Source organism: Physeter macrocephalus, chromosome 13 (genome assembly GCF_002837175.3).
Source record: "Physeter macrocephalus isolate SW-GA chromosome 13, ASM283717v5, whole genome shotgun sequence".
Classification (NCBI taxonomy): domain Eukaryota; kingdom Metazoa; phylum Chordata; class Mammalia; order Artiodactyla; family Physeteridae; genus Physeter; species Physeter macrocephalus.
In genome coordinates this window covers 8,502,426-8,510,482 of record NC_041226.1, presented here as the reverse complement: position 1 = coordinate 8,510,482, position 8,057 = coordinate 8,502,426, and the positions used below count along the sequence as shown (strand labels likewise).

Here is an 8,057-nt window from a genome sequence, read left to right as displayed (position 1 = left end):
AACCAGGTTCTGCTATAATTCTCTAGTTTACCCCCACTCAGGAATGGGTGATAACCTTCACCAGTTGGGCTGAAAGATGACTTGTGGTCCACTCTGGTTCTCACCTCTGGAGTCAGAAACTTTGGCATCATCTCTCCGCCTCTCCCCTCGCTCCCTCCCAGCACCAGTCCCGGCACCGCTGCCTCTTGTTGCCTCTTGAGTCAGTGAACTTCTCTCCATCACCCTAGCGCACATCTTCTCCGTCTCTCTTCTGGATTATTGCAGCGACCTCCACACTGGTCTCCCTGCTCTAGGGCTGCTCCTCTCCAATCCGTCCATCACACAGTCGCTCTGGTTCTGTCGCTAAGAGACAGGTTTGACCAAGCCACAGTCCTGCCAGAACCCTTCAGTGACCGTCCATTGCCTTTAGGTGTAAGACTCAGCTCCCTACCAGGCTTCCAAAGCCCTCCAGCTTCTGACATCTGCCCAGCTCCCCTGCCTCCTTTCCTGTTTACTATCTTATACCTGCAGCCATCTTCTCTCTTGCTTTTAGGCCTTCCCATGTGCTAGTCTTAGCCTGTAATGCCATTTTTTCCCCCAGTCCAGATTGACACCTGCATGTGACTGGGCAAAATCCCCCTCATCCCTCAGCTCCAGCTTAAATTTTAATTCCTCAAGGGGACCTTGCTGAACCCTTAAACATTAGGTTAAGGTTAGAACGGCCTCTACCGTCCCTGTAATACGTCATTATGCATTATTGTGTAATGCCTGTCCTCCCTGAGAGGCTGTAAGCTCTATGAGGATGGGATCCACTTTATATAGTGGTGATATACATATATATATGTATATATAGTGCTGTATATAGTGTGCTGGCGCTGTAGCCAGCGTCTGGCACAGTGTGTAGCACATGCTAGGATCTCAACAGCATTTACTGATAGAGTGAGTGACCAGGTGCGTTAATATCCCATGCTGTTCCTTTTCCCCCTCTAAGCTGCCTGTTGTGTGCTATGATACCTGCTTTTTTCAGCGCTTTTTATTTGTAACCACACACAGTTCTTAGTTTGCTTATGCTTGATAAGTATTTGAGTACCACCCTGGCCACTGATTTCCATTGTTAACTACACACCACCATACCCTCCCCTTCCCAGCTGGCATCGTGAAATACTACTAGTCAGTTACAGAACAAGCAGGTGGATACAGATCTCCTCGTATTGAAACTCTCGAAGCCATTAAGATGCCTGTCGTGTGCTATGATACCTGCTTTTTTCAGCGCTTTTATTTGTAACCACACACAGTTCTTAGTTTGCTTATGCTTGATAAGTCTTTGAGTACCACCCTGGCCACTGATTTCCATTGTTAACTGCACACCACCATACCCTCCCCTTCCCAGCTGGCATCGTGAAATACGAGTCAGTTACAGAACAAGCAGGTGGATACAGATCTCCTCGTATTGAAACTCTCGAAGCCATTTGAGTGAATAAAGCAAGTTAAGAAATACTTACACTAAATAATACTATATATTTGTATATGGCTGTTTTAAGAAATTTGTAGGCCCTAATCAATCTTAAACTTTGAAGGCGCTGCCCCACCTAATTTGGGATGTATTTCTCAATTTAAATGTAAATTTTTGTTGCAAAAATAGGAAGAATTTTTCTAATTTTGCTTTTGAAAAGATTTGCTTACAAGTAATTTATTTAATTTGCAATTAGCTATGATTTTTCAATAATTGTCATTTATATTTGGGAAGAGTTGTGAAGTGAGGAGAATCCAATCTTTTCAAATGTAATAACTTGTTAATGAATACTAAGTTTGACAACATTAAATTCGGTAGTGATTTAAACATTATTTTTCAGTTGTTCCGTTTTCTTTTTACACTTCAGAGGCAATACGAAACACCCCTGAAAAGTAGGGAGACGTTTGTCATTATGTTCATAGTGCCCAGTGGATCAAATGGCTGTATGGCTCTGGATCTAGATGAAAATGCATGGAAGAAATAAAAGGGCTGGAATTATATACAGTAAATTTATGACTGTGCTTACCTATAGGAAGGGAACCAGGATTGGAAGTTGAGGGCTGAGGAACACTAGCTTATTCATGTCTGAAGTTTTTGGAGAGAATATATTTCTGTATTACTTGAAAAATAGAATTTCAAAGGAGACAATATTACTTTTTTTTTTTTTTTTTTTGTGGTATGCGGGCCTCCCTCTGCCGTGGCCTCTCCCGTTGCGGAGCACAGGCTCCGGACGCGCAGGCTCAGCGGCCATGGCTCGCGGGCCCGAACCCGGTTCCCCTGCATCGGCAGGCGGACGCGCAACCACCGCGCCACCAGGGAAGCCCAACAATATTACTTTTTAAATAAAAAGACTGGAGTGGGCGATCTCATAGACACTGAGGACTTTCAAGTAAATATGGGTAGTTATTAATGATGGAAATATTTATAAGCCTATTTTTGTCTAGCTATAACATATTTGGGTACATGATATAGTGTTGATTTTATACAAAACAAAATATTTCGAAGGTAATTGTCCAAGAGCATCACTGTAGTATTTGCCTATATCAGGTCTCTTGGAATGGATAACTCTATACATAACTTTGGTAATAAATCTTCCCCATTGTTAATATCTGATTTTATAGCTTCTTGATACTCATAATGGAAAAAGAAACTGCCTTGAAACCTCTGGTATTAAAATGATGACACTCCAGAGGAAAAAATAAGCAGACCACGTCTCATTAATGTTGTTACTTTGTAGTTAGCTGGGTTTCACCTCAGCATTTATTCTAAGACCTGGATTCCTTGCAAAGGCTTTTCTAAGGTTTCCAAACCAAAGGAGATGTTATCACAGATGAGGATGTGGGAATTTCATGTAACAGGACCCCAATTCTTCCAATATATATTTTAATAATTACTTCTTCTGACATCTGAAAGCAGACATGGGGTATGTAAATATAAGCATACAAAGCTCATGTTTGTTTTAATGAAATCAAGAATATTCTGCTCTCACCCGTTCAGACAAGACAGTAATGGTTGTGACTAATTATAAAAAGTAATTCTTGAGTTTTTTTTCTTAATAGCCTTCTCTTGTTTATAAATTTACTTTGTATTTAGATGTTATTTTCAAATCACAAATCAGAATTGACCATGGTGAGCACAGGACAATCTTACGTTCTGTGTTTTAGCGTGGGGAAGTTTGTTTATTGTCTTTTTGTTTCCAAGATAAAGTCTAGAGAAAATGTTAATTGATTCCTTTTGTCAGTACTTGAGATCTGGCAAAAGTATCATTTTAAAAACACGAGGTAGCAAGTAATGTTAAAGAAAAAAAAAAAAGAGTTGGAAAATATCAAAGCCTATTTTTCCAAAATGACGTATTATGAAAGGACATGGAGCCTTCAACACAGGGATGAGATACAGGAACAAAGAAATATATCAAACCAATGAGAACAAAATCATCAAAATGCCATAATACTCAGAAAGTGGCAAGCAGTAAGAAATAAAGGCATCTCTGAAAAAGATAGGATTGAGAACAGTGAATGTAAAATGGAGCAGTGGAAAGTGAAGAAATGAGAAAAATTAACAAATTGCAGTTTTTAATGGATTGTGACACTTAAATGAGAAAAAGCAACATGAAAAATAAACCCGTTTTTAAATACTGGTCGTATGCATTCTGTAACCTGAACCAAATGCTGTGAAAGACCATTCAGTTAAAATTATTAAGTGGAAAATGACCTTCTTTCCAATAGGAAGCCTTCATCCAACTTAAGGTCTTCCTTCTATTTTGACATTGTATTTGAGGTAATGTGCAGAAACAGATCAACTTTAAGATAAATTCTGAGCCATCCCACACACATCCCAGCAGGTGTTCTGGGCCTGGGTGTGGCCAAAAGCATCTCCATGTTGCTCTGCTTCAGCTTTGGGTTTGGCAGAGCCAGGTATTTTGTGGCCTCAGACCTGCATCTCTGAACACTGATGGTAATGATACTCCACTTTCCCTCCTTCATTTGAGACTGACGTGGAACGGCCATGCTTCATTTTGATTGGGTCTTAACTTATTTGAAAATCTCCTGGAGAAAAACATAAAATTGCACCCAAACATTGAAGCCACATACACAGGGCTCCCCAGATCCCTAGGAGCCTTGCAGGCCTGTGCCCAGCCTGGCAGCCAAGGCATGCTCCACATCTTCCCAGGCACGGAGGCATTACTCCTGCAAAATCCTAGAAAGCAGTAAACTCCCTCTGTATTTTCTAATTTGTAGTGTTGGGGAGAGGAGAAATTTTGGAGGAAATAAAAATGTTCTTCACCTCCTGAGATGAATATACTAATCAAGTCCCATGTCAGCATCTAGCATTTGGGGACAAGGAAATCACAGCACACCTAGGGAAGTCTTAGGACTTCCATCTACCCCACATCAAATCCAAGAGAATGTTTAAAAATGAGTCTTAACACTGCCTGCTTTCTGCTGAAATAAGGTGGCTGCTCAAAAGTGTTTTAATTTACGGAAGCTCCAGTACCTCAAAAATATTCCTGCTGTGACACCAAGGTTATGAAAAATGAGTGTGGCTGGTTGACTTTTTTCTTTAAATCCATTCTAAATCTTGGACTAAGTTCAAGCTTTACTATTTTTTTTCTGTGTTTGCCCAAATGAACTTGACTTGTTAAGCATGACCCCAGGGGCCCTTAGCCATGTGTGCAGGGCTTTTACCTCCTTTACAGCCTTCTCATTTTCATCAGTAAAACAGGCCATCAGCCAACATCATGTTTCCCTTTTCAGCTCTCTTTGTGGTTGTAAGACAGGGAAAAAGTAAATAAAAGTCCGCTCTTAGTGCTGACACATCATCGTTACGCTTTTACGTTGCTAAATTCACTCAGAAAGACCTCGTGCGCACAACACCTACAGGCCTTTCTGGTCAGGGAGGGGCAGCCCTTGTGCCTTTCTCCTGTCCAGTGGTTTGCGTGGCATCTACCCCGCTCTGGTGTCCATTCATCTTAGATTTTCTAGAAGAGCCTCCATTTAAAATATTTGTGAAGGGGCCACTCCCAGGACACTTCGTGGCCCCAAATATCCCACAGGAGTTGTGGAAATCCATCGGACAGGCACTGCCTTCTTCTCTGTTAGCCTGCAGTGATCCAGGGTCTGCTGTCCCCGGGCACCAAACTTGGGACCAAGCTTCTGTCTTTGTAAGAACTGGCATAACTCTGCCGTTTCTGCAGGGTCCAGGGATAGCCTGTTACCGGAAAGAATCCTGCCAATCACAAATACTCTTTGAGTCAGGAGGATGGTCTAAAATATCTCTTCACTGTTCCCTTTGGTCATTTTTCAGACCATGCAGAGGACTTCTCAGAGTGAAGCCCTTCTAGGGGGCCCTTCTCCCTGATTTTCACCCTTTTTCCACCCTCTGCCCGCCCTTAGGACCCTCTTTGTCACATGACCCTTTTTCTGAGCCTCGGGAAACCCATCCGTGGTTTTATCCAAAGAGGAAATGGTGAGTTCTCACCTTCTTCAGAGCAGAGCCCTTTCAAAACAGGCAGCCTCTTTCGTGCGTAGCACAGATACGTTACTGTGCTGGAAAAATCCCTGCCAGGCAGAGGGGAGGATGCACAGGAATAAAATGGTGAAGGGGACAACAAAGTGATTTCCACAACACAGGGAGAGCAACAATTGGGAGACCAGAAAATTTTTTATATTTTTCTTCGTTTTTAAATTTTTATTGGGAGTAAAGTTGATTTACAATGTTGTGTTACTTTCTCCTGTACAGCAGAGTGAATCAGTTATACATATATCCACGTTTTTTAAGATTCTTTTCCCATATAGGTCATTACAGAGTACCGAGTAGAGTTCCCTGTGCTGTATAGTAGGTCCTTATTAGTTATCTGTTTTATATATAGTAGTGTGTATATGTCAATCCCAGTCTCCTAACTTATCCCTCCCCACCTGCCCTCCTTGTACCCATAAGATTGTTTTCTACATCTGTTAACTCTATTTCTGTTTTGTAAATAAGTTCATTTGTACCATTTTTTTAGATTCCACATATAAGTGATATCATACGATATTTGTCCTTCTCTGTCTAACTTAGAGAAGAAAATTTTCTAAGTGAAAATAGTTTGCCTAGAAGACTACCATATATATACATATATATATATTTTTTTTTTAAATCATGGTGATTGAGGCTGGCATACTGCCTATCAGGATAGTGATAGCTAGTGCTCACTTCAGCAGCACATATACTAAAATTGGAACGATACAGAGGAGATTAGCATGGCCCCTGCGCAAGGATGACACATAAATGTGTGAGGCATTCCATATTTTTAGCTACATGCAAAAGAATGAAATTAGAGCACTCCCCAACACCATACACAAAAATAAACTCAAAATGGAATAAAGACTTAATGTAAGGTCAGACCCTATAAAACTCGTAATGAAAAACATAGGCAGAACACTCTATGACATAAATCACATCAAGATCCTTTTTGACCCACCTCCTAGAGAAATGGAAATAAAAACAAAAACAAATGGGACCTAATGAAACTTAAGAGCTTTTGCACAGCAAAGGAAACCATAAACAAGATGAAAAGACAACCCTCAGAATGGGAGAAAATATTTGCAAATGAATCAACGGACGCCATCATCAAAAAATCTACAAACAATAAATGCTGGAGAGGGTGTGGAGAAAAGGGAACCCTCTTGCACTGTTGGTGGGAATGTCAATTGATACAGCCACTAGGGAGAACAGTATGGAGGTTCCTTAAAACACTAAAAGTAGAACTACCGTATGACCCAGCAATACCACTCCTGGGCATATACCCTGAGAAAACCATAATTCAAAAAGAGTCATGTACCCCAATGTTCATTGCAGCTCTATTTACAATAGCCAGGACATGGAAGCAACCTAACTGTCCATCGACAGATGAATGGATAAAGAAGATGTGGCACATATATACAATGGAATATTCCTCGGCCATAAAAGGAAACGAAATTGAGTTATTTGTAGTGAGGTGGATGGACCTAGAGTCTGTCATACAGAGTGAAGTAAGTCAGAAAGAGAAAAACAAACACCGTATGCTAACACATATATATGGAATCTAAAAAAAGAAAAAAAAATGGTTCTGATGAACTTAGGGGCAGGACAGGAATAAAGACGCAGACACAGAGAATGGACTTGAGGACACGGTGGGGGTGAAGGGTAAGCCGGGACGGAGTGAGAGAGTGGCATGGACATATATATACACTACCAAATGTGGGAAGTAGCCACGTAGCACAGGGAGGTCAGCTCGGGGCTCTGTGACCCCCTAGAGGGGTGGGATAGGGAGGGTGGGAGGGAGACGCAAGAGGGAGGGGATATGGGGATATATGTATATATATAGCTGATTCGCTTTGTTACACAGCAGAAACTAACACACCATTGTAAAGCAATTCTACTCCAATAAAGATGTTAAAAAAAAAAAAAGATGATAGCTAATATCACTGAGTATTTCCTTTGTGCCAGATACTGAGCTAAGTGCTTTACTTGGATTATAGTATTCAATCCTGAAAACGACTCAAAGTAGTAGGTGTTATTATTGTTAAAGTTTTGTAGATAGGGACACGTATTAGGAAGATCACCTTGTTTGCTTACAGTTGGGCCATGCGTCCTGATTTGTGGTTCAGCAGATGATGTGCGCTGTCCACATTAGAGTTCTTTGAGGGTGAGAGCTAATCCCGTGTTCAATTAAAGGGACCTGGAAGTCAGAACGTTTTGCAGCCATCTCCCCCATCCCCACCCCGACCCACGCTCGCATAGAGCTTAGAACAACGTACATATTAGGAGCTAACACACGTCTGTAAAATGCATGAAGGTGCAGCAGGGTTTGCATAGGTTAACGCAGGAATATAACCACACTGTTGGAGTTATTGTCAGGTGTTCACTCTTGGAAAGTGAACGCATACAGAAATAAGAAGTAAAATATAGCAAAGATGGGGAACGTATTTAAAAAGAAAAACAAAAGACCTTAGCTAGAATTTAAAACAAGAGGGCTATCATCCTGGGCCAGAGATGGAATAGAGATGCAGGAGGGTGAGCTGGCTGAAAACAAAAGCCCGCTGGG

At 41.2% G+C, this 8,057-nt stretch overlaps 1 non-coding gene across 1 annotated transcript; it reads left to right on the top strand.

Moving 5' to 3' along the window:
- Window positions 1–6,176: 6,176 nt before the first annotated feature.
- LOC112065430 (U6 spliceosomal RNA) lies at window positions 6,177–6,283 on the top strand. Its single transcript, XR_002892031.1, has one exon. It is a non-coding gene; the product is annotated as a U6 spliceosomal RNA (small nuclear RNA).
- The last annotated feature ends 1,774 nt before the right edge of the window (window positions 6,284–8,057 follow it).